Source organism: Myotis myotis, unplaced genomic scaffold (genome assembly GCF_014108235.1).
Source record: "Myotis myotis isolate mMyoMyo1 unplaced genomic scaffold, mMyoMyo1.p scaffold_m19_p_5, whole genome shotgun sequence".
In the NCBI taxonomy this organism is placed as follows: domain Eukaryota; kingdom Metazoa; phylum Chordata; class Mammalia; order Chiroptera; family Vespertilionidae; genus Myotis; species Myotis myotis.
In genome coordinates, this window is record NW_023416357.1 from 63,871,899 (window position 1) to 63,895,656 (window position 23,758).

General features: G+C 42.0%; 1 protein-coding gene across 18 annotated transcripts in view; it reads left to right on the forward strand.

Annotated features, from left to right (window-relative positions):
• Positions 1–2,047: 2,047 nt before the first annotated feature.
• The window catches only part of FER (FER tyrosine kinase), a 305,227-nt gene continuing 283,516 nt past the window's right edge, over positions 2,048–23,758 (forward strand). For 11 of the 18 annotated variants that reach the window (XR_004967573.1, XR_004967574.1, XR_004967575.1 and 8 more), the window contains exons 1-2: positions 2,048–2,199; positions 21,088–21,230. The gene's annotated coding sequence lies outside the window, so the exon portion shown is untranslated. Of the gene's footprint in view, positions 2,200–2,284; positions 2,433–2,916; positions 3,169–8,688; positions 8,769–15,695; positions 15,750–21,087; positions 21,231–23,758 lie in introns of those variants that run through there. The other 7 variants (XM_036309533.1, XM_036309534.1, XM_036309535.1 and 4 more) reach the window with 7 other exon arrangements.

The window sequence follows — 23,758 nt, forward strand, 5'->3', positions numbered from 1 at the left end:
GGTGAAAGAAAGTTCTTATTAAATATGTTGCAATGCAAAGTGATTATAACAGAAGGAAAATTTTATACTGGATTCGCTATAATTTTTTTTATCAGTTTCAGAAATGCAGCATAGATTTTTGCCACATTCATTTACTTCAAGTACATTCATTCAAAACTGAGTGCTTGGCATATGCCAGACAGTTTTTAAATTTCTTGAATGAATAGGTGAGAACTGAGAGAATTGTTGAAGAACTGGAAGGATTCTGTTTTCGGAGATTTGAGTTCCTTAAACCATATACACCATGTACATCAAACAGTTCTATTATTACCTTCAGACATATATTTATTTTAAATATTTTAAAATTGATTTTTAGGGAGAGGGAGAGAAACATCATTCGGCTGCTCCCCCCCACTCCCCCCTGCCCCAGACACACACACACACACACACACACACACACACACACACACCACTACTGGTAATTGAATCCACAACCTGGGTATGTGCCCTGACCAGGAACAGAACAGGAATCAGTGACCTTTCAGTGCACTGGATTACTCTCAACCAACTGAGCCACACTGACCAGGGCATCAGACCTTTATTTAAAGCTACTTCCTGGGACTATGTAAAAACTAATTTATCAAGTACATCTTTTTAGATTTAGAGTTCCTTGTATAAAGGTAATCCTGAGAAATCCTAAGGTTCTTGGAAATGACATGCCTTGGTGAAGCAATCCCCAAAGTTGCCTTTTGGCTTTATTTGACCATTTAATACACAAACATTCATTTCATTCACATTGACATGCCATATACCACAAAATTTAATAGTATCTTTTGACCCGCTTTACTCATTTCAACTCCTACTCCAGGAAACCATCATTCTCTTCTCTGTATCTATAAGTTTAAAAAAAGAAAATCCGCATATAGGCATGGCTGGTGATGCTCTCAGTTGGTTGAAGCATCATCCTGTACACTGAAAAGTTGTAGGTTTAATTTCTGGTCGAGGCATATACCTAGGTTGTGGTTTTAGTCCTGGTTGGGGTAAGTAGGAGAGGCAACCAATCGATGTTTCTCTCTCACATCAATATTTCTTTCTCTCTCTTCCTCTCTCTTTTAAATCAATGAAGACATATCCTCAATTGAGGATTTTTAAAAAATCCACATATAAGTGAGATCATATGGTATTTGTACTTCTTTGACTTGTATCACTTAGCATAATAACCTCAAGGTTCATTCATGTTGTCATAATTGGCAAGATTTCCTTCTTTATGGAAGACTGAATAATATTCCATTGTCTATATACCACCTTTCTTTATCTATTCATGGGCATTATCTCTCAATATTTGCACGAATTTCAAAGAGATAGCTCTCAGGCCCTTGAGGACGACAGTCCTGGGAAGTAAAGCTGACAAAGCACTAGCTGATAGACCTATTTAGTCATCAAAAAGATTTATCTTGTGGTTTAGTGGTTGAGGGTCTACCTATGAACCAGGAGGCCATGGTTAGATTCCAGATCAGGGCACATGCCAGGGGTTATGGGATGGATCCCCAGTGGGGGTGTGCAGCAGACAGCTGATGAATGATTCTTTCATCATTGATGTTTCTCTCTCTCTCCCCCTCTGAAATCAATAAAAATATATGTAAAGAAAGATTTATTTTCACTTCAAAGAGACTAAAAAGTACTCAACAATTACAAGTTTTCTAAAGTAAATGATCTGAGAAGGGAAATCTCTTCCTCCATTTTCAACGGGAAAATTAAGTCTCTTATTTTAAAATTTGTCTTTACATGTTTTGGGTTCTTTGACTTGGAAACGGTAGATGAGAAAAGTCTGATTTAAAATTGATGTTCTTCTATGGATAGGGCTTTCACTATGGTCAAATAAATAACCCTGTTTAGAAAAAAATAGTCACCCCTCTTCTTTGGCTCCCACGTAAATGTTTTAAAGGGGTGTAGTGTGGAGGTGAGGTTGATTGAAGTTAGATTCGCTCCAGGCAAAGAATGTGGTTCAACCCAAGTACATGATACAATGCCTTAAAAAGTCGGTTACGGGAACACACCCTTGAATAGTGACTAATACCGATCATGCTGTTAACAGAGCACCTAGTTATCTTTCTTAGCTCACGTTACTCATTTTCTACTAAATTCTTTTGGGGAAGGACGCTGCAGTCTCACTGGAAGAACAAACCAATTTGGGTCCACGCATTCTAGTCTCTCAAAGAGGTAAGAGCTTTCACTGTAAGGACCACCCACAGGATGCTTTTGAACAGCATCTATCCCAATTCTAGCATCGAGGCTGTCGCCTTTTCTTAGGAGTCCCAGGCGCGGGAGTTCAGGGGTGAGAAAGACCCAGTTCCTGCCTTCAAGGAATTGACTCCTTTGAAGAAGCTGAAAACCACTCTAAAGTTACAACTGATGGAAGCTAAACGTACAGCAAAAAGGGACCGATCCTGAAGGTGACGGGTGCGCAGCTAGGGGTCGGGGTCCGCGATCCCAAAGCAGCCCCGGGGATCGCCAGTGCCCCGCGGGCACTTGGAGCATTTCAATCACGCCTCCGCCCCCACCCTCCGAATTCCTTTCCGGCGGCGATCGGCGGGGTAGTCCCTCGCAGGCGGCCCCAGCTTATCACTCCCGGCCTGGCCACTTCCCGGCAGGGCCCGGCGAGTCTCCCAAAGTTTCCTGTGACGCCGCCGTCCGCCTCGGGCGCATCCCGCCCTCGCTCCCACTCGCCAGCCCGGGGCACCCGCTGGAGGAGCGGGCTGCAGGGCCCGAGGGAGCCGCGCAAACAGCAGGACTTCGGGACCCCACCCGGGCTGGGGAGCGGATCCCGAGGGCGGCGGCCGCGCCCCACGCACCCCCCCTGGCCGCGCCCGCCGCCCGGGTCCGCACACGCCCGCCCGGCCCCGCACACGCCCGCCCGGCCGAGAGCCCGAGTCCCACCCTCCGGGGCCCGGGCCAATCGGCCGCGCCCCGCCTCCAGGGAGGTGGTGGAGGAGGGGGCTGGGGGCCGGCCGGCTGCGCCGCCTTCCGCTCGTGCCCATTGGCTGAGGCCTCGAGGTGCCCCGAGACCGGAGCGCAGCTGGATTGGCCGTAGAGACTTGTGACAGCGGCGCCCATTGGCTGCGGCGGCCCCGTGACGCGGGGTGGTGACTGGCTCCCGGGTCTGAGGGGCTCCTGCTTGTCAGGTTCTAGGTAAGTGAGTTTCGCGCGGCGGGCGGCGGGCGCTGTTGCCCGGGGCAACGCCGGGGGAGGGGGGAAGCGGAGGGAAGCCGGCGGAGAGCGGGGGCTACACTCCTGTCCGCAGAAGGGTGCCGGCGACTCTGTCCGGGCTGCGGCGGCTGCGCCGAATGCTCTTCCTACGCCCTCAGCCACCCCCACCCTCCCGCCCCGAGCTGCGGGGTCTCCCGCCCGTCCGGCGCCCGCGGCGGAGCATTCCTGCTTCGGGTTTGGGGCCGCGCTGCCCACCCGGCCCCGCGAGGCCCGCCCCTCCCACCCACCGGGGACCGGAGCTTGAGGGGGCGGGTGCCGGCGCGTAAAGGCTGAGGCGGGCGCCACAGCCCCGCCCCGTCGCCGGGTCGGGGGTCTGCGGGGTGTGGGGAGGTGGTGGGAGGACGATCGGCACCGCCCATCACGCCCACATCCCCTTTCTCGGGTAGCTTCTCCCCTGGCGCGGCCCCCCAGCTGTGGCGGCCACCCGGACCCCTAGGTGCTCCCCAATTCCTACCGCTGGGGCCCTGCATCGCCCTTGACAATCCCCCGCCCCTCCCCGCTGCAGTCCGAGCCCCGCTGTTCTCCCGCAGGTCAGCTCCCTCTCCGCCTACCTTTACCCCTCACCTTGCATCCCAGGTCCTGTCGGGACCCTGGTCCTTTCTGGGCCCGAGGGGACTCCAAAGAGCCAGCCAAGAGATGAACTCTTACTAAGTGTGAAGCCGCTGCAGCCGGGGAGGTTTTGCACTCTCCTTGCCATTTTGGGGTGAAGAGTGTTGGGAGGCACCTTTGGGTCAGCTTCCTGCCATTGGCGTTTCCCTTAGTACCAACTTTTCTTAAACACACCGTTTGGGTTGGTATTGGTACCGCCTGGCTGGGGTACATCATGCACAAACGATAAGGAGTTAACTGTGAAGTTGTCGCTTTTTACTTTGCACATTAGTGACGTTATCCAGTGCTGTGCAACCCCAAATCTAAAAACGTATTAAGGCTTGTAGCCTTTGATATTCGTTCGCCTTATGCTTAAAAGAAGGCTCCATCTTCTTAATTGGTAAGAGGCTGCATATAATCGTGGTGGTCTCACTGTCACTCTGACATCAAGGGCTCTAAGGGGGTAGTATACCGTTTTCCTCCAGGTATTTTAAGATAATAAAGTTCTCAAATGGAGTCACTGTATATAAAAGTATAAAGTAAAAATCAACAAGAATAGACCAAAACTATTTTAGTGATTAAAGACTAGAAAATGCTTTTCAACCTATGGAATGGGAATAGGATTAAAAACAACAGAATATTGCAAAGTATAATTTCACTACCTCAGTGTTGTAGCCTTGGTTCATCCATGTGGTATTAAGAGAGACATTTACGAAGAGCCACAAGTTTGCCAGTTAATGCCAAGGAAGGCTGGGTATATCTTGTAATCCAGGAATAATTTTCTGCTAGTATTCTTGAACCAAGGGAACTGTTTCCAAAGGTATTGGGAATGCAGTAAGAGAGCACATAGGCATATGCGGACACGTTTTCCGTTTTTCTTCCATGAATGTGGAAACGTTTTCTCTATCTTCTTCCATGAAAGGCCTTTGTTGAAGATCTGTTTCTCCTCCACACGGATGGTTGGCAGCATAAAACATATACCATGTACAGTTATTTAGGGTCCAGTTAATGCAGCTTCTGTCCTACTTCAAAGTTTGTTGTCAGTAGTTTGGAAGAAACAGTCTAGGCTTTTGGTAGAAAATTCACTTTCAGATCATCTTCAACTGTTAGGTAACTATAACTCTGGTCTGTGACCATTTCAAACTTGCCATTTTCTTTCCTCCAGTGGCAGAAAACTTGAATTGTTCAGTAACTACCTACACAGCAATAACATTTTTAAGACAGTTGTTACATAATAAATATAAGGAACAGAGGAACTGAAGTGATCAAGTTAGAAAACCAGCATAACTATGTATCACTCCAAAATATTGTAAGGTACTTATTTCTATTTGTAGATGGAAGTAGTGTTTATAAAACCTATAGCAGTTCAATTCCATGAGATTGTTATAAAGTATGCTTGTGAGTTAAGAAGTCATCATCTTTGTAAATCAAGGCCCAGATGAGTAAATTGCATTTTGGTAATCAGAAAAAGTGAATATCTAGTGAACTTGTTACACAAAAGTTTAGTTCTAAAATTGGACTCCCATGTTAATAGATTCTAGTTTTGTACTTGATTTTTAAATAAGCATCTTTTTTTGAAGACAGGTCCAAGGGGCTATGAATTATGCAGTGCATTGGTAACATACTTAATAAATTGGATCAATCTAAATATGTGGTTTTGGAATAAGAATGTATTTTTGTAATGGACTCTCTTTAACTATTTATGATGCACTTTATGCTCCAACCAGCTGAGCCACCTGGCCAGGGCTCTTTAACTATTTAAATCCTGTTTACTAGTTTTAGTTTACCCCAGAATCATTTTTCATACTTATATCATTTTTATAACTAATTTCTCAACTATTGCAATTAAGAGCTATAGAATTTATAGATCTTTGGATTAATACATTTTTTAAATATCTCACTTGTCTTTGACATATTTATGTGTGTTTATTTTACCATATTGCTGAGGGATTAAAGGGAATACGCAGGTCATAGTTTTGGAACTTTGGAAAGAATAAGATTCTTAGATTTTTTTTAATCAATCTCTAAGTCCCCCCCCCCCCCCCCCGCCTTCTGTTTTTTCGTTTCTTCTTCCTTTTTAATTTTTACTAGAGGCCCGGTGCACAAAATTTGTGCACGGGGGTGGGTCCCTCAGCCTGACCTGCACCCTCTCCAATCTGGGAGCCCTCAGGGGAGTCCTCTCCAATCTGGGAGCCCTGATGGCTTAGGCCCACTCCCCATGATTCTCTGCTCTCTGCAGGGCCTGGCCACTCCACACCCGCTGCCCAGAGGCTCTCTGCAGCCCAGAGGCCCTCCACGGCTGGGGCAGGACCCTTGCCTCGTTGCCGCGGTGATGGCGCAAGCTTCCCGCCCCAACCACTCCGCGCACGCTGTCCAGAGGCCCTCCGTGGCCAGGGCGGAATGCTTGCCTCGTCGCTGCAGCAACAAAGCAAGCATTCTGCCAGGCCGCTCATGCTGCCTGCTCTCAGCGGTTGCCCCCCCAGGACTGGGGGACTCCGGCGGGGCTGAAGGGACTGGGTGCCACCCTCTTGTGGCTATGGGTGCTGCCATCTTTGTGATGGAGTGATGGTTAATTTGCATATTATACTTTTATTAGATAGGGTTATAAAAGTTAAATGCTTTAAAATAAACTTAGTAAAACTATAGAAAAGAAAGTCACTGATAATTCCACCATAGTTAATGTGTTGGAAAATAACTGAAACTTTCTTTTTTTTTTGGTAATACTACCTACCATTGCAATTTTACAGTTTTCATTGCAGTATATCTGCACTTGCATCTAAACTTGTAAGACTTCCTGAACTTGAGACTCAGTTATCCTAAATAAGAAGAAGGCTCCAAGATCTGGAAGGAAACTGGAAAGGAATAAATGCAAGACATATTGGAGTTAGAGCAAAAGAATCTGACCCAAGCAATGATCTCCTTATTTCATAAATATAAATATAATCCTAGTTACCTGTATGAAATTATTTTATGGCTGACACAGCATGGGGCCTCTGGAGTTTTTTCTTTGGAATTCAAAATATTGGGTAAAAAAAAGTTAAAATATCTAGGTAAGATGAAGTTTATTTAGTGCCTTTCTATAGAAATTTTCAGATTTCTTCACTTTTGGGATATTGTATATTCAGCTTTTAAAAATTTAATTGTCACGCATGATTTAGAATTTTTCCCCAAACATTCATATACACTTATTAAAGCATGACTAATTTTTAGTCTATACATCATCACCACTTACTATAAACTTGACATTGTCTCCTCCTTTAGAAGATTTTAATTAAAAGACAATTTTAAAGTAGGTGTTTTTTGCTCGGTGACAGCGTACAGTGTATACAGTGAAAGAATATTCATTATATTTTTTTGTTAATTCTCACCCAATTGACTTTCAGAGAGAGTGGAAGGCAGGGAGGGAGGGAGGAAGGCAAGGAGAGACAGAGAGACAGAGAGACAGACAGAGAGACAGAGAGAGAGAGAGAGAGAGAGAGAGAGAGAGAGAGAGAGAGAGAGAAAGGAAGGAGAGGGAGAAAGGAGAGGGAGGGAGAGGGAGAGAAACATCGACACAGGGGTGAGCCAGGAGAGAGAGAGAGAGAGAGAGAGAGAGAGAGAGAGAAAGGAAGGAGAGGGAGAAAGGAGAGGGAGGGAGAGGGAGAGAAACATCGACACAGGGGTGAGCCAGGGATTGAACTTGCAACCCAGGCACATGCCCTTGACAGGGAATTGAACCGTGACCCTTCATTCCGCAGGCAGATGATCTAACCACTGAGAAACACTGGCCAGGGCAAGATTCATTTTTTTGGAAGCCAGATAATCTGGGTTTTTATCAGAAATCAGGAATTTATTTTGTGGTATTTGGGGGAAGTTATTTAATCTCTTTAAACCAGTTTTCTCATCAATAAAACTGGATGATTAAATTGCCTCACAAGGTTATTTAATGAAGAAGAAATGATAGAAAAATGCCTGAATTTAGAAAGTTCCATGTTATGTAGGTTTCATACATTATAACTTTAATTTTGTCTCTCCTAGTATTACTGTATTTATTCTAGCATCCTAAAAGCCCCTAAATTCAGACTTAGAAAATGAAAATAATTATATTATGTTCACTTAAATTAAATGACATTTGCATTTGTACTGAAGAGCAAATAATTAGAAATATCTCTGATTAGCTGTTCTTTTATAGTTCTTCAATTATTCCATTCCAGTAGGGTAGTCAGAAATTTAAATGCTGTTTACCTCAAAATATGTCTAGTTTGTCTGAATTCCTGAATTATTTTTCTTTTACCTTAGAGTATCATCTATTGTTAGATAGTTTCCCAAAATTCCTTTCATTTAAACTACAAATATTTGCTTAAAAGTGGGTACAGAAAAACTATTACTTTCTTAAACCTCTAGTGTTCCCCCCACATTTACTTACTCTGTTTAAACCACATTTACTTACTCTGTTTAAAACTTAAAACTGTATTTTCAAATGTAATTACATAAAACTCTTAGTTGAGTGTCTTTTGCCTCTCGCTAATATATGATTATTTTTTAAGTAGCAGTATTTTATAAGTATCCCTATGTCAAAATGTGTTTTCTATGAGCGTAGGGTTTTAATTCTCAAAAGCACATACAATTTAAATGCTCAGTCCAGCCTGTAGTTATTGGGTGTTGTGAAGCAAGCACTGAACTGAGTGAAGACTTAGGAGTTGAACCTGATAGTCCTTATTGCCTCATCCAGCAGTAAAACAAAGGTTTTGTCATCTAAGTCAGTGATTGTCAATATTATTTCCCACCTGTACAATATATTTACATGTGTGACGTACACTAATGTGCAGTTCCCTGCCATGCTCTGTAATTCCATTTTGTTCTCTTCTGCTCAAGAAAGCATACCAGGATACAAGTGACTGAAAATGACGTCATTGTTGGGATAAACTTGAATCTTCTCTGATTTATTGAGGAAAGTGAGTCATTAAAAAAAGTGTGTAACTATTATTTGTAACCCTTACAGTACTACAGCTGGCATCCAAGTTATACATTTTTCTAAATGCATGCCTCTTCACTTTATAAAATCAGTATTGTAATGCTGTAGAACAGCGGTTCTCAACCTGCGGGTCGCGACACCTTTGGGGGTCGAATGACTCTTTCACAGGGGTCGCCTAAGACCATCGGAAAACACATATATAATTACATATTGTTTTTGTCATTAATCACTGTGCTTTAATTATGTTCAATTTGTAACAATGAAAATACATCCTGCATATCAGATATTTACATTACGATTCATAACAGTAGCAAGATTACAGTTATGAAGTAGCAACGAAAATAATTTTATGGTTGGGGGTCACCACAACATGAGGAACTGTATTAAAGGGTTGTGGCATTAGGAAGGTTGAGAACCACTGCTGTAGAAGAAAAGATTGCTAAATTTGTGTTAATTGATAATGAAGAGTCTTACAGTTCAAAATCAGAGTAACCGATAACAAACATTTAAACATTTGAGTCACAGCACTATGGTCTTTATTGTAAATAAAATAACACTAGTTACTGTAGAAAAATTGAAATTAGCTTTCTATATAAATTATTTTATTTGCAGAAAATAAATTTCCATAGTGGGACAAGTAGTTTTAGGAGAAGGAGAAACTGAATACTAGAATACTCATATTCTAGGCATTTAGTATATAAAAATGCTTTTTACATTGGCTCAGTCAGAAAAGTATCTTTAAAATTACATTGCTGTGAAGGAGGTTGCTTCAAAATAGCTCATCCTGTGTGGATGTAGTATGTATAATATTCAGTTAGAAATGAAGACTTACAAGAACAATGTTCATTAGATCCTTAACATTAGCAAGTGGCATTTCTCGAAAGTTTTATGGATCTCGGTTATAGCTAGCTTTATAAAATACAGTAAAATTGAATTGAAAATTTTAACTGAGGCCTTCAGATCCTTAACAATTTTATAATAGGACTCGAGTCATTAAAGTTGTTAAACCATATTTTGCTTCCAAAATGAAGGCTGATGGCGTAGCATTACATCTGTAGGACACATGGAAAGGCTCTTATTCCTGACTCTTGTGTCCCCAGGTTTGCAGAACAAGAGTATTCCTAGTATAGTCTCAAAGTCCAAGAGTTAGTCCTTGATCACTGTAATGCTTGTTGCTGTTTCTTGGGTTTGTCGTCTCCTTGGAGATGGAGACTTCTGTTTGTGCCCCTTTTTGCTCTCTGAATGCTTAGCTTGGTGGGATTTCCCACGTTTTTCTAGTCATTTGGTGGGGCTCTTTTGTAATTTCACATTATACAAAGAAAAATTTGAGTCTTCTGCCAATATTCAGTTTTGGTGACAATTGGGTTGGTAGCCACCCTAACTAACAGCTACATGAAAAGCTTTATACAGTGTCCTTTCTCTTTAATTATATTTCCTTCATAATCACATGCTTTCTATACACTCTTATGCAGGTTAATCATCATTTCAGTTTTCACTAAGGTTTTGCAAAGTCTGCTTTGCTTGAAATCAAAGGAAACATTTTCAAGCATTACTTTTTTTGCTTAACTATGGAGTCTGTGTTGTATGGTGGACTTTCTAATGACACAGATCCAATCACTGTCACATTTAACATCCATTCTGAATTTACTCTAAACATATATCTGGTTCAGTATCATCACTTTAGCAGGCCTCTTTACTTTCCATGTATTGAGTACATTTACAGTAGTAGAATAATTAAAGGGATCTAAGCAACGCAATGTATTATATTAGATTTGTGTTATTATTTGTGTATGTGTATTCCTTTTTACACCCCTCCTCAACATTTTAACCTCCAGAGTAGAAACAGTTTCTGTCTGTAAAAGTTTTTTAATATATATTTTTATTGATTTCAGAGAGGAAGGGAGAGGGAGAGAGAGAGAGAAACATCAATGATGAGAAAGAATCATTGATTGGCTGCCTCCTGCACCCACTCCCTTCCCCTGGGGATCGAGCCTGCAACCTGGGCATGTGTCCTGACCAGGAATCCAAAGGTGACCTCCTGGTTCATAGGTCGACTCTCAACCACTAAGCGACACGGTCAGGTTGTAAAAGTTTTTTAGTAAATTATGTGGATTCAGATATCGTTATGGGAGAAGGGCACTAATATTTGTTTGGTGTTTACTAAAAGTTCTAGACACTTTTTGTACATTTTTTTGTTTTTAACCCTGTAAATTGGATAGCGTGTCAATGTTTTCTTTTTATGATCTGGAACCAATTTCAGGTCACATCATTCATCCAAGGAGACCTAGGATTTGCATTTAGGTCTTTCTTATGCTAAACCTGAAATGAATACAATGGTGTTTAAATAAAGTGAACAATTAGCAGTCCTGGATTTAAAGTCAGTTTTAATTATTTGGAAGTGAATCTAAAGGTCCATGTTGTATTTGCAGTTTTGCTGAAATGAATTCCTATTATTGGAAGCGAGACCCTAAGATGTGCATGATCCTAGCTCACTGCCCAGTGTCCACATCTTGGCTTGTTCTCTGTCTGAGGTTGTTGTATGTTATAGCTCTGGTTAATGATAATATATTGGTTCTTTGTAAAATATTTTTCTGAAAGGAAAGCCAGCTGTTAGAAGTGAAGAAAAAGTAAAGAGGCCTAAGAAACTGATGGATCTTAGCCAGAAAATAGACATTTTTGAGTAAGTTTTAAAAAAAAGAACTATGAATCCAGTGTCTTTGATCTGGATGTGAATCAGTCTACCATACCTTCTAGGGAAACAAAAGTTGACTTGTGAAACATTGTTATTGAGTGTTCTGACAAAAATGCGCATTGTTTTTAGATGGACTTCTTGAAAATGTTCGGCTTGTTATATTCATAAATCCTGTTTTGCTCCCCTTCTCTCTCACCCTCAGCAATAATATTTGAAAGAGATGTGACTGTTTATAAATAGCTGATACTTTCTAGAAGTTAATGTAGTATACAAATATCCTAAAATATTAACATAAACAACAATATGTCTCTTACAGATGATGTGGTGTCCTTTTTCAAGTTTTACACCCTATCTAATAAAAGAGTAATATGGAAATTAACCATAACTCCACGACAAAGAGGGTGGCACCCATAGCAGCGGGGCAGGACGCTGGCGGTGTCACCCTGGCAATGTGAGCCCAGCAGGCATTGCCTGGGTGACCCACGAGCAGGTCGCGCGTCCCTGGAGCAGGCAAGCAAGGTGACAGGCAGCCCCCAGCAGGGCCTGCTCCTGGGTCGCCGCTGCGATCCCTGAGCAGGAAAGTGCTGCCTGCAGGCAGCCCCCAGCAGGCAGCACCCTGCAGGGCCTGCTCGCGGGTCGTCATGATGATCCACAAGCAGGCTAGCGGGGCCTGTAGGCAGCACCCCACCCTGGCCATAGCTCAAGGGAGAGAACAACACGCAAGCGAGGCCAGGAGCCTGAGAGATCAACACAGAGGGCTCCTGCTCCAAGCCTCTGCTGCCAGACTGTGGCCGTCAGTAGGACATCCACTGAGGGTTCCCGGACTGTGAGAGGGTCAGGCTGGGCTGAGGGACCCCCACCCCCCAGTGCATGAATTTCGTGCACCAGGCCTCTAGTTTAATTATAACAGAATAGTAGCTAGACCTCGCTGATGGCATCTTTCTAAGGTTCTGATTCCTATTTGTATTTTGGATCTTGATTTACCCTGGGACTGGAAATGGCATTCTGTGAAAGAAGATAAGATGGTAAAGAAATAGACATGTCCTTGAGGTAGCCTTCATTATAAAAATAATACAGAAATGCTCTGTGTTACACAAGAGGCTAGTTATTGCAGGAATGGGACAGAGAGAAGACATATGAATCTTCTTTCCTTTTTTGGCCACTCAACAAATGTTAATAGAGTATTCATTCCATGTAAGGACTTACCTTATGGTTGCAGATAATTATAAAGCATAGAGGAGTTTCAGAGTGTTTTTCTGGGAATATGATGTAGTAGAAAGAGCATCGATATTACAACCAGGCCTAGTTAGGGTTGAATCTGTGACACCAGTAATTAGTTGTATGAATTTAGACAAATAATTTAATTCTTATGACTTCAATTTTTCCATTTGAAAACCGATAATTTCATCTGATAACAGGTAATCATATTAGATTCTTAAATTTTATCAGTTATATAAGATCAAAACCTTACTCATACTAGTTCAGGGCACTTGGGTTCACAGGAATGTACTCTTCAGGTGCAGATGGGTTCCGTGGGCTTAGTAGCCTCAGGACATGCCCAGTGGCTTTCTCTTGTGTTAGATATACATTCAGGTAGGCTTTCTCCATTTAGACCTCTCTCAGATGGCTCTAGGCCAGTGATGGCGAACCTATGACACGTGTGTCAGAGGTGACACGCGAACTCATTTTTTTGGTTGATTTTTCTTTGTTAAATGGCATTTAAATATATGAAATAAATATCAAAAATATAAATCTTTGTTTTACTATGGTTGCAAATATCAAAAAATTTCTGTATGTGACACGGCACCAGAGTTAAGTTAGGGTTTTTCAAAATGCTGACACGCCTAGCTCAAAAGGTTCGCCATCACTGCTCTAGGCTTACACTCTTTCAGTTTAGCAAGCCCAACACAAAAAGAGCTTCTCTTACCCATTTTAGCATTAGTCCTAGGATTATATCTCATTAAATAACTCGGGTCATATTTCATCATTGGTCCTGTGGTTAGGGAGATAGCAAAGGATGACAGGCCATGTCTGGACCAGGTGCTAACTGTTGGAACAGGGAACAGGAACTGTGGTCAGCCACATTGTCTGAACCACACAGACTAAGAGTCAAGGTGGGTGGGGTCACTGAAAGAAAAAGAAGGTACTATGACCATGGGAAGGGGTAGTGCACACTGGACAATATAACCAAAAGATTTTCACTATAAATTTTCCCAGTGTGCATACATTTGCTCCATTATATATGTATACACCTTTGAAAAAATGCCCTCTCTTAACATAGTGCAAATCTTTGACTTGCAACTTCCGATGTATTTACCACCTGCCCCCCAACAAAGGAAGACAACTCAAAGACTTGTTTAATTGCTGTATCTAACTTTAAGTCAAGGATCTCTGGGTAATATTGTCAGTTCTTCTTGAATTGTTAGGCTGAGGGCCTATGAACTTATTGTTAAATGATAAATACTGTATAACTGATTGTAATAAAGAAAGTGTTCAGTGTTAGGAGAATAGCATAAAGACAGTAAAAACTCTCAATTAGAAAAGAGAAAAAGGAGAAACAACCTACAGAGGTTTTCCAATCCATGATATGTACATATTTCATTGGCCAGGAATGGCAAGGACTCTGGCAGTGTCATAAGAGTTTTGATTAGCCAGTATGGCTGCCCCTGGATCTTCCTGGGATTATGTTTATTCTTTTCACCCCTGGTCTCAGAGAAGATGAGTATTGAGAAAGATTCCCTTAGTGGGGACTGTACTGCTTCACAGTTCATTTAATGTTGATGAGGGCTTGGGGTCCCGGGAACCGTCTTAGAAATTGAACAGTAACAAACCTTTTTTGGGAGTTTTTTGGCAATACAACTTTTAAAAACCAAGTTAAAAAAAAATTTCCTTGCATTTGATCAACTTCTCCCAAGTATCCAAAGCTCAAATGCTAGTTCTTGAATCAGACCATTGCCTGGTATGTCTCCGAACAACTTTGCCCATCACTCTAATCCAGTGGTTCTCCAACAAAGGCAATTGATACTTCAGGGACATTTGGCAGTGTCTGGAGACATTTTTATTGTCACAGTGGGGCTGAGTAGGTAGGTGTTGCTAGCATCTAGTTAGATCCCAAGGATACTGTTAAGCATCCTACAGGACAGCCCCCCACAACAAAGAGTGTCCCAGTCCAAAATGCCAGTAGTGCTGAGGTTGAAAAACCATACAAATCCTAGTCTTCTCAATTTCCTTCTTGGCTTCTGTCTCTAGGCCATCCAGAGATACTTCTTGAGGTAACAATGCACAGCTAACTTGTCCCTGCTCCCAGATGTTTCACAGTGCATGGTTCTTGATAATGGGTAAATATCTTCTTTGTAGAAAGCTTGGGTAGGAGCCTGGAACATTAGGCTTTTCTCAGTTTTTGTTTTTGTGTGGTTAAGAGCCTAATTTTAGTTTAGGAATATTTTATTTTCAACCTTGTAAGTTGCAGTATGAGCCATCTTGGATTTATAATGAAAGACAGAAAAGATTTTTGTTTTATTAAGGCCACTCAAAGTATGCTGCTTTTTTGAAGGACTTCTGAATACTGCTACATAATAGGCAATATACCAGCACCCTAACATTTTTACTGAGTACTCCATAGTTCCATCCTTAGTAGGCACATAGCCCTACTTACAAGAGTTGGCAGTTTACCAGCTGTTTTTGCTTATTAAGGATTGCTGACTTCACATCCTACAATAGAGGGATACCAGATTCCCTTCACTTTCTATTATTGACTCAGTTCTACTTGTATTACCTGATTTTGGCATAAATTTTTATATTCGTTAGGCTTCCATTGTTACCGGCCAGGCGAGGAGACTTTGGTTCTTGTCTTCTTGAGGCAAAGATTTCAATCAAGAGACAAAGTGTAGAAAAGCAAGCAAGAATGTATTGACCTCAGCAAAAATATATTTAGGACAGTGAAACAAGGAAGGGTATAGATGAAGCAATAAGAGAACCTAGGCTGGGCTGCTCTGGCTCACTGGGAAGTCAGAGAAAAGGGGGCCTTGGAGATAGGTTCAGGGGTTTAGCCTGGGACGAGCTGCTACTGCCCATTGCTCCCCTGGTTTCAGGTCTCATGGAGTCCCTTAGATGGAAGACGGATGGAAGCAAATGATGAGGGCACGCTCCCCTGGGGGAGAGAGCACATGGGGTCCTTCATCCTGAGTGTATTTATTTCTCCCTTGCAGGTGGAAATCTTCGGGGAGGTCTCAGGAAACGGTTTCAATAGACTATTCATCAGCTTTCCAGGTGTGCTCTTTCAAGGTCATGATCTCCACTGGTTGTTTGGGGCCAGGGCAGGGGGTCATTAGTCAGTGCTGCTGGTCCTGAGGCAGCCAGGATCACTTGTCTGGTTTTGCTGCTTTTCTGGACCTACAACTGAGGCCTAGATGTTATCTTTAGGGAGGAAAAGATTATGGGGTCCAAACTGCATGAGCAGCACTATGCTAGGGGAGGAAAGGTTACCCTGGGAGCAAGGTCCTTGTTTCCCAGTTTTGCTGCGTGCTAGTCATCCAGGGCTTTTTCCCCTGGTGAGTTTCTGTACCCGGGCCATCGTCCTTGCTCTGTTCATGTTTGTCTAACTGCCTGTAACACCATCTCTGTAAATGGCAACACTTCCCTTGTTTCTGTTGAGACTTCAAACCTTGAAGTTATTCTTGACTCTTTTTCTTTCACTTCCCCCACACAATCTTTCAGCATATTCTGTGGCTTCAAAATATGTCTGAAATCTACCAGCTCTCACCACCTCTATTAGGGTCACTCTAGTTCAATACTGCCCTTTCTCTCCTTGTATGTAACTCCTAACAAGTCTCCCTGCTACTGCTGTTGCTCTCAGAATATTAGTGCCATCCTTTTGAAAAGTAAGAGACCAAGTCACTTCTTTACTCAGAATGTTTTAGTTGCTTCCCATGTAACTCTGAGTACAAGCTCAGGGTCCTCAAATGAGGTAGTTTTGTGGTCCTGCTCTCCCTCTCTCATGAAAGATCTTTCTCTGAACTCAGATTTTTCTCTTGACTCTACCATTTACTCCCTGCAGGCCTCCTTGCTCTTTCTTAAATACTTACTGTTCTCCTTGCCTAGAATCTCCCTCCAGATATCCATATGATTTACTTATCTACTTAGGTCCTTGCTCAAATATCACTTCATCTGTAAAGTCCTTAATCATCTAACATAAATATGAAATCTCCTCCCTCCCTCACACTTCTTACCTTTTCCTGCATTTTTTCTCTTTATAATACTTACTAGAGGCCTGGTGCATGCACTGTGGGAGGGGGGTCTCTCAGCCAGGCCTACCCCCTCTCACAGTCTGTGAGCCCTAAGGGGATGTCCTACTGATGGCTTAGGCCCGCTCCCTGCAGGGAGTGGGCTTAAGCTGCAGTCTGGCCTCCTTCTGTGAGAGGCGACTGGGCCGATCATGGGAAGGCACCGCCCCCATCACCTGGCTGCTGCTGCCACTGCTGGCCGCCATGGGTGGGGGGTGATCTGGGGCCAGGCTAGCTGGGGAGAGGCGGTGGGAGGTTGAGGCACAGCAGGTCACACCCCGTCCAACCTCTGCGAAGGCATGGCGCCGGGACTGGGCCCACGCTGCTGCCTCTGTGGCTGCCTCTGCAGAAGGGGCAGTACTGGGACCGGGACCACGCAGCCCCCTCACCCACGCCTCCTCTGCCAAAGGGCCATGGCGCTTGACTGTCTCATGCCGAGGCCTCTCCCGTCCCACCTCTGCAAAAGGGGCGGTGGCGGCAGCTGTGGCGGCGCTACCTCCTCTCCCACAGTGGCGGAGGCTGCAGCAGCACCTCTCCTGTGGCGTCTGCAAAAGGGGCCACGCTGCTGAGTCTCTCCCACACCTCTCCCACACCGCACTGCCTCTCCCACGCCAGCTGGGCTCTTCTGAGCCCCGCCGCCTCTTCCAGCCCCTTGGCCCTCATAGGCAGCCACTATGGCTTTGTCCAGATGGACTTCCAGAAGACATCTGGTCTAATTAGCATATTACTCTTTTATTAGTATAGATTACTGCCAATACTGTGCATTTTATTTATTTTGTATTTGTTCCCTCTCTTGAATATAATTTCGATGAAGGCAGGGGTTTTTGTCTATTTTGTTGTGTAAGAAAATGTGTGGCACATAACTATGTAGACTCTCAGCAAATATTTGTTGAATGAATTATTAAATAAGAAAAAATAATTTATTGCCTCATGTAACTGTTAAGTCTGGAACTCCCCTTGCAGAGGGGAGAGATTGCTCATTGAGCAAATCCCTCCAGGGTAGAAAGGCAAAGTGTGTTTAGGTTTATTATACTAGAATATAAGTAAATAAAGATAAAAATATAAAGCAGCCTAGTAAACATAAGTTAATAAAAGAATATAAGTAATGTCTTCCAGGGAAGGGAAGGAGAGGGCTTACTTCTCCAAAGCTCATTGGAGGTTTCTATCTGTAGGGAGACACTGTCTGGAGCTTCCAAGGCTGTCTGTCATGCAGATATCCCTGTTGTACCTTTTGCTCAGAAGTCTCTGTGCAGGAATGTGAGAAATCCAGAGAGAATTGTTTCCCAAGAGTAATTCTAAGGTGGTAGCAGGTATATCTCTTAACACCTGAACTCTCCTGAACTCAGGTGAGATTAGATCTAGGGGGCAAAATGTTTTCAGAGTGTTCTTCATCTCTTTCCATCTCTTAGCAATTCTTTTTGCTGGTTGGCTCACTGTGAAGTAGATACTTATCATGTTCTTTCAGTTTAGCAACCTCAGCTGAAAGATAACTTCCCCATTAGTTCTTGCAGAATTGCGTTTTATCAGTCCTATTGAGTTCATTCCTGAACTACTGCTTGGGGGAGGGAATATGTTGATTGTTCCCACCTGGGTCATATACCTGTTCCAGGAACTTTGTGCTCATTCCAGAAACTTGAGAGTGGGAATACATAATTAGTGCCACCCAAACTACATGGATTGAGAGTAAGAGAAGCGTAGTTCAACAGAAATAAATTGATATGGTGCCACCAAAAGAAGGGGAGTAAAAAATAACATAGGTCTGTCACTTATATGCACATACAACTTGTGCCCATTTGAAAAAAACACACAAAAAACATACACCAAAATCTTACTGTATATAAGCATTCCTGCCTCATCTATTTTTCACCTAACATCACATTGTGAACAAGAGATTTTCTTTGAAAACATGATTTTAAATGGATGCAAAATTATAGTTAAATTCATTGCTTAATTTTAGATATTTGCTTTGTCAGAATTAGATTTCGGTTTGTTGCTTATTAGAGAAGTAAGAGGAGTAAGGGTGGAATAGAGAAGTAGGGCCAGGACTACGGTGAGGCATGAGAGATGCCTACGACACAAAATAAGACTGTATTCACTTTTAGGGTCATGCAACCACAGGGTGGCACATGCACAACCCTGAGAATGAATGTCTCCATAAATTTTGCATCCTAGGTACCTCTCTTGCCTCAATCTATTTCTAGTTGTGAGGAGAAGCACAACTAAAGAATAGGAACTACATTTGGCTAATGAATGTGAGTTAGAGATGGCAACCTGTGTAAATGGGGAAGTTGGTGGGCAAGATTAGGTGTACCAGAAAGTCGTTATTATACATTTTTAATTCATCTGTAGAAACCTTTGATGAGTTTTGATAAGGATGATATACCTTTGAAGTAATACAAGGACTATAATTTTTTTTATCATAGGTTTATAGTAGGTTGAACAAGGAAATGTTCCATTTAGAATTCTACCAAAGAAGTTGTTGCTTAGTTTTAACCCAAATTTCAATATGAAGTGGAAAAATACTTTTTTTTTTTTTTCATTTAAAAAAAGTATAGAAAAGACTTGAGTTGGAAAATGATACATAAATAATGCATGGGAACTATGACTAGCTTTCTTGAGCATGACACCTGACAATGCTTGGTGGTGGACATGGAATCCCAGTTGAATAGCTTGTTTTTAGGTTTCTGAAAATAAATGTGCTTCTATCATAGTCAGAGACCAGAATATGGAAGTCTAGATAGCTTTGAACTATCTTTGCTGATAGAGAGGAGAGGCTAAACAATTTCAAATTAAATGGATTGTTCAGTAACTTTGGGGAATCTGTCTTTAGAGTGGAATTAGGTAACATGTAATGTGTACATTTAGGCACACACTACATTTTGTTTCCTTTTATAAGTAATACTGTTTACTGTACTATTTCCAGGGAATTCCAGAAATATTGAAAGCAGTATAAAAGAGAAGTCATGATTAAAGTTTTTATATTTAAATATATTTTTAAGTCATGAATTTTATCATTTACTACAGAAACTCTTGTCAAAGCCTTACTTTATGCCAAAGTATACAGAGAAAGCTGTAATTCACCTTGGAATTTCATTCATTCAGTAATCACTTGTTTGGTAACTACAGTGTTCCAGGTACTGTGTAGGATGCTGGGTACATTAAGAAACAATCCCTGTCTTCATTCATATCACAGTTTAGTTGAACTAGAGGGATGTAATAACACTTTCATTATATGTAGATTAGATTTCCAACCAGTTGTAGCATTATGAACCTTCTCAAATCTGGAAGAGAATAAAATGCTTATCTGGGGGGCAAAGGAGGAACCCTTTGAAAATGGGTCAGGAGACTTGGAAGATATTCCTGTGTTTGGTCAGGATGAAAGGAGTAATAATATTGGTAACATCAATGAAATGTCCTCTGATCCGTATGAAAGTCAAGGAAGTAGGGGAAATGACAGGAAACGGAATAAGCAAACAAAAAATAAGGAGCTTGAAGAAAGGGGAAAGCTGAGTATAAACCAAGAAGTTGGGATTAGAAATATGAGGTGTGAGGCAAAAAATGAGAAACAGCAACAAGCTGCATATATTGGCATCAGTGATAAGAGACCAATGACCAAGAAACATCTTAGAAATTCTAATTTCAGCCTTTGCTGGGTTGCTCAGTTGTTTGGAGCATTGTCTGTACACCCAAAATTTGTGGATTCCATTACTGGCCAGGGCACATATTTAGGTTGCAGGTTTGATCCCTGGTCAAAGCACCTACAGGAGGCAACCAATTAATGTTCTCCCTTCCTCTCTCTCTCCCTTCCTTGCTCTCTAAAATCAACAAACATATCCTAGTTGCAAGGGTTGAGAGAATATCCAAGGCAAGGATCATGTTTTGGCATACTAAAGTATGTTAGATAGAGAAAGTATATATGTCCTGGGAGAATCCCTCCCAAACCTAAATTTTTCTTACATAGTTAACTACTTCTTTAGGGTGTAATAATATTTCAACAAGTGTAGTTTCTTCTTTTGATATGCTTCAAACTTAAAATTAGTTTTATACTGTGAAAAATGAGAAAAACATGAATTACCTATTCAAAACTCAGGGAATAGGTTAGAAGAGAAGGTAGGATACATTACTCACTGGGAAACTTATGGGAAGAAAGGGAGAGAGTAAACAGGGGATAAAGTTAAGTAAGAATAGTATTTTTATTCTTAATGTGATGAATGTGAGATATTGCCAAAGTTCATTTCCAATAGTAGCTTACTATACTCCATGTGTACATTTTAACCTTTTTCTCTGTGGTGTACAATTCTGACTCCTTGAATTTCTTCTTGCAGCTCATGTTTTCTGGCTAGACCTATGATCATTCCGTGAGACTCCACTGAAAGTTGTATCGTGTCTTCTTCATCCCTAATGTGTAATGTTTCAACATGGACCTGCTACTTTAGCTAAGATATGACCAACAATGAATAGTAGTAAGGTAGGATTACATTACTCTTCTTAAATTACTTAAATAAAAGTAAAATAGTTATTTTTATATTACAAAATAGTTACTAAAATGATTATTTTTTCCTTTGAAAGTTTTGACTTGTCTTGATTTGTAGTTTTTTTGTTAGATTGTTCTCCTACCTAGGCAGGCTACAGTCATTTTATATTTGTGTTACTTATCTTTTGCTTGTTATTTATCTTACTGAATTGTATATCATTTGTGATGTAACTATTTTTTTTTCAACTATCACTTGTAATCAGCAGAATCTCAATCTATATATCTTTCCCAGCCTGTGTGCCCACCAGTTCTTTGTCTACACCTGCCTGGCACTAAACTCAATATATTAGTTTTCTTCTTAAACACTTGTTCCTTCTTCTGGTTTATGTATTTCTGTTAATAACATTATTAGTCCCATTTTCTAATATAGTAATATAATTATTTACTATTTTAGCCATTTATTTGATGTCTATGGATAGGTTTCCATTAAGTATTAGTTTGTTGATTGATAATCTTGCTGTATAGATAATTTTTCATTTGAAGTTTTTACTTTCAGCACTTTGATTATATCATCTTATTTCCTTCTGGCCTGCAAAGGTTCTTCTGAAAAATGTGATAGTATTCTAACTTTAAATATACATTGACTACAGTTTTTACATTTGGTTGCATTAAGTTAAAGGGAAGAAAACTAGATCATTTATGTTGTATTTGGTACACTGGCACTAGTTAGCTATTGAGATTTATTTAAAACAACAGCAGGAGTTCCTTCCCTACACGCTATTAGACACCTCCACCTTCTCACCAGTTGGTTATACCTAGGAATATATACCTAGTGATTGGAGTAGTCTAAGTATTCATCTTTGAAAAATTCACTATTTCAAATGGGAGATAGCTTAAAGTGCAAATGATAAGCAAGTTAGTAGAGACAACTAGACATAGGCCAGTGAGAAGTGATTTAAGTACTTGCTCTCTCTGGTACTTGTTAGAGCTGGCATTCACTGAGTATTTATTTTTTTCCTTTACTTGCTTGCTTTTGAGTTTCACAGATTTGGTTGGTTTTCCTTAAGAATTACATGACATTAAGGAGTAAGTGGAGTTTTTTTGGAAGGATTAGGAGGTAACTTTTAAGCAGTATTTTCAAAGGGAGAAGAGGCATATTTTGGTTGAGAGGAAAGGAGGAAAGTGTTAGTGAAGAAGGGACTGCTCTAGGTGATTTAGGGACGCCTGTGAAGCCTTTCCTTCCCTTTGCTCCAGCTGGGCTTGGATTATACTTCGCTTTGTACAGGGATTCCTTGTAGCAATTATTGTTACGTGTTAGAACTGCTTCTCCTCTAATAAGCTCCCTGAAGCTGTGACCAGTACTTCTTATCTGTGTGTACTCAGGACCTCACTCAGTGCCAGGCATGTGATAGACATTTAATAAGTAGTTACTGGAAGAATCAATAAATTAATGAATGAAAGACTTTTTTCTAAGACATGGAGCAAAAGGACAATGATTTCTTTGCTGTGCAACCACAGTAATGGTTGAACCTGTGGTTAGACTGATTTATTGTTGAGGTGCTCTATTAGAGCTAGAGTGGTTCAGGAGCCTAGGTTATAAAGCAGGGATGAAGTTGTTCAGCAGAAACCAGAGGCATTCTGAGTGGAAAATGCAATTGGGAGATTTTTCACAAAAGTAACTATCATGATATAAGTGCCTTTTTCATTTTCTAAATAAATGTAAATAAAAAATATTTGAAGGAGAAGTAATTTTTAAATGTTAAACATTGTATCTGTGAAATTTGATTTTTATCTTCTTAATCCTTGGTCTTAAAAATACTCTTAGAAAAAAAATTTTTTGAGGAGTCTTTTCTTTATATCTTTACTAGAGGCCCTGCCTCTGATCAGGGTGGGGGGCACCGATCAGGGTGGGGGGGCTGATCAGGGGCGGGGCTGGCTGGGGGGAGGGGCTGTGAGAGGTTGGCCAGCTGGCCCCACCCCTGATCAGGGTGTTGGGGGCCGATCGGGGGGCCAGGCCAGCAGGGATTGGGGGGAGGCGATTGGGGCCCGGATCAGGCTGGTTGGCTGCCGCAGTGCACGCCATAGCCACCGGTTGTTCTGGTCCTTCTGCCATTCCAGTCTCTGGGCTTTTATATATATACTACAGGCCCGGTGCACAAAAATTTGTGCACTGGCGGGGGCGGAGGGGTGTCCCTCAGCCCCACTTGTGCCCTCTCACAGTCTGGGACCCCTCGGGAGATAACGACCTGCTGGCTTAGGCCCACTCCCAGGTGGCAGAGGGCAAGCCCAATTCCTAGGTGCCTGCCCCGTTGCCCCTGGTCAGGCTCAGAGCAGGGCCGATTGGGGAGTTGGGGCGCCGCCCCCTGTCATGTACAGAGCAGGGCGGATCAGGAGGTTGCGATGCCACCCTCAGTCACGCTCAGGGTAGGGCCGATTGAGGGGTTGGGGTGCCGCCCCTGTCACACTCAAGGCAGGATTGATGGGGAGGTTGCGGCGCCACCCCCTCTCACGCACAGAGCAGG